The 3,457-nt window shown below is 40.4% G+C and overlaps 1 long non-coding RNA gene across 1 annotated transcript; it reads left to right on the forward strand.

The window, feature by feature from the left end:
• The first annotated feature begins 1,074 nt into the window (after nt 1-1,074).
• On the forward strand, nt 1,075-3,068 carry LOC113900708. Its single transcript, XR_003513223.1, has 2 exons — nt 1,075-1,905; nt 2,438-3,068. It is a non-coding gene; the product is annotated as an uncharacterized LOC113900708 (long non-coding RNA).
• Nucleotides 3,069-3,457: the final 389 nt, after the last annotated feature.

The following is a 3,457-nucleotide window of genomic DNA, read 5'->3' on the forward strand; positions in this document are numbered from 1 at the left end:
GGAGAAGAGTAAGGAAGTTCTTTAAAAACTAAATGAATTTACTTCAGTCAGTCGTTCGGTTTAGTCACTCTGTCATGTCTGACTCTTTGTGACCCCAAGAAGTACAGCACGCCAGGCTTCCCTGTCCATTACCAACTTCCAGAGTTTGCTCAAACTCATGTCCATCAAGTTGGTGATGCCATCCAATCATCTCACCCTCTGTCGTCCCCTTCTCCTGCCTTCAATCTTTCCCAGCATGAGTCTTTTCCAATGAGTCAGTTCTTTGTATTAGGTGACCAAAGTATTGGAGCTTCAGCATCAGTCCTTCCAATGAATATTCAGGGTTGATTTCCTTTAGGATTGACTGGTTTGATCTCCTTGCAGTCCAAGGGACTCTCAAGAGTCTTCTCCAACACCACAGTTCAAAAGCATCAGTTCTTCGGTGCTCAGCTTTCTTTATGGTCCAACTTTCACATCCACACCTGACTATTGGAAAAAAATAGCTTTAACTAGTTGGACCTTCATCAGTAATGTCTCTGCTTTTTAATATCCTGTCTAGGTTGGGTCATAGCTTTTCTTCCAAGGAGCAAGCATCTTTTAATTTCATGGCTGCATGCTAAGAAGGATAAAACACTAAAAATAAAGTTGAAGATGACTCATAGGAATGAAAAGATATCCCATGCTTTTGGTTTGATACCAGTAATATTTTTAAAATGCCCATATGATCCAAAACAATCTATAGATTTAGGGCTATCCCTATCAAATTCCTTGTGATATTTCACAGAACTAGAAGCAATGATTCTAAATTTTACTTGGAGCTGCACATGACCAGAAATGCCAAAGCAATCCTGAGGACCAAGGACACAGCAGGAGGCGTAACGCTCCTAGTATGCTATGCTATGCTAAGTCACTTCAGTCGTGTCTGACTCTGTGCGACCCCATAGACGGCAGCCCACCAGGCTCCCCTGTCCCTGGGATTCTCCAGGCAAGAACACTGGAGTGGGTTGCCATTTCCTTCTCCAATGCATGAAAGTGAAAAGTGAAAGTGAAGTCACTCAGTCGTGTCCGACTCTTAGCGACCCCATGGATTGCAGCCTACCAGGCTCCTCCATCCATGGGATTTTCCAAGCAAGAGTACTGGAGTGGGGCGCCATTGTCTTCTCCGAATGCTCCTAGTAGCCACATATCAATAATCACCGAAATTAGAACCCACGTGCACACCATTCAACAAATAGGAACTCAAAAAAGCTTGAGGAGTTAATAATGGACATCACTCCATAAACTCCCAGATAAAAAGGTAGGCAAAACGTTCTCTCACAAATGGTACCATTATATTTTTATCTCCCAAGGCAATAGAAAATGAATGAAAGCTAAACAAATGGGACCTAATCAAAGTTACGATCATTAGCACAACAAAGGAAACCCATTTTAAAAATGAAAAAAAAAAAACCCAACCCATCCAATGGGAAAAAATTAGTTTCAAACTTTTGAGATCAAGACTGATCTACAAAATACAGAAACAGCTCATTCAGCTCAGTAACAAAAACATTAACAAGCCAATCAAAAAACGGGCAGAATATCTACATATACATTTCCCCAGAGAAGACATCCAGATGGCCAAAAAGCACAGAATAGATGCTCAACAACATTTATTATTAATGAAATGCAAATTACAACCACAGTGAGGTACCACGATGATCAGAACTTCCGTAATTAAAATGTCTACAGACAAACGCTGCACTGAATGTGGAGAACTGTTGCACTGCGGTTGTGCCGTGTTGTACTGCTGCTGAGAACAGAAAGCGGTACTGCCACTGTGGAGAACAGTAAGGAGGTCCTTAAAAATTCAGTGAACTCACTTGAAAAGAGAAACAGATACTCAGACTCACAGAGCGCGACTTACAGATACCAAAGGCAGAAGAGATGGTAGGTATGATTTAGGAGTTTTGGTATAATTTAGATACACCATTCTTTAAAAAAATAAAAAGTATATCATCAACAACAACCACAGGGAACTTTACTGTCAATGTCATATTTGAAAAAAGAAAAATATATATATATGTACAAATAAATCAATTGGCTCTACAAGTGAAAGCACAACATTGTAATTCAGTGCTACTTTACCATCAATACAAATCTTAAATAATTGAGAAGGTAAAATGTTATGCATATTGTACCACAATAAAAATGTGAATAAAACTGAAATGAAATAAAATGGTAGCAAAGTATTAAATAAAATACTTAAAAATTAACCTGACGAAAGAAGTGAAATACTTATGTCCTGAAAACTATGAAATATTAATAAAGAAATTTGAAAATGTTTCAAATAAATGGAAGAACATCACATACTCTTTTATTGGAAGCATTAAATTATTAAGTGGTCACACTACCCCAATAAATCTACATATTTAACTGCTATCTCTATCAAAATACCCATGGACTTTTTTTTTTTTTCCAGAGCTAGAACCAATAATACTGAATTTTATATGGAACCATAGATGACCTAGTATTGCCAAAGAAATCCTGAGCACAGAATAAGTCAGGAGGCATAACCCTCCCCAGAGTTCAGGCGATACTACAGAGCAACAGTCACCAAAACAACAGTGGTCCTGGTACAAGAACAGACCTCTGGATCAACGGAACAGAAGAGACAGCCCAGGAGCAAACCCACACACCCACAGCCAGTTAATCTTGCGTAAAGGAAACCAGCATATACAATGCAGAAAAAAGACCGTTTCCTCAGCGAGTGGTGTTGGGAAAGTTGGACAGCTCGATGGAAATCAGTGAAATTAGCACACAACCTCACATCATACACAACAATGAACTCAAAATGCTCAAGACTTAATATCCAGACATCACACTATGTAAGTTTTGGAGGACATCATACACAAAACGTTCTCTGACATTAATTGTACCAGTGTTTCGTTAGGTCAGCTCCCCAAGGCAATACAAGTAAAAGCAACAAGAAACAGGGTTTCCCTGGTGGCTTAGTAGTAAAGAATTCCCCTTCTAATGCAAGAGATAAGTGTTCAGTCCTTGATCTAGGAAGATCCTAAATGCCGCGGAACAAATAAACCTGTGCACCACAACTATTGAGCCTGAGCTCTAAAGTCCAGGAACCACAACTTCTGAAGCCTAGAGCCTGTGTGCTGCACAAGATTAAGTCACCACGATGAGAAGCCCCTGCACTGCAACTAGAGAGTAGCCCTCCCTCTCCACAACTAGAGATAAGCCCGCACAGCAACAAAGACCCAGTGCAGCCAGGAAGAAATTATGTATTTATAAAAAGCAGCAAAATAATCTAACTCATGAGCTTTTGCACAGCAAGGTAGCCATCTGCTGCTGCTGCTGCTGCTAAGTCACTCCAGTCATGTCCGACTCTGTGCGACCCCAAAGATGGCAGCCCACCAGGCTCCCCCATCCCTGGGATTCTCCAGGCAAGAACACTAGAGTGGGTTGCCATTTCCTTCTCCAATGC

The sequence above is a fragment of the Bos indicus x Bos taurus genome, chromosome 11 (genome assembly GCF_003369695.1).
Source record: "Bos indicus x Bos taurus breed Angus x Brahman F1 hybrid chromosome 11, Bos_hybrid_MaternalHap_v2.0, whole genome shotgun sequence".
Taxonomy (NCBI): Eukaryota; Metazoa; Chordata; class Mammalia; order Artiodactyla; family Bovidae; genus Bos; species Bos indicus x Bos taurus.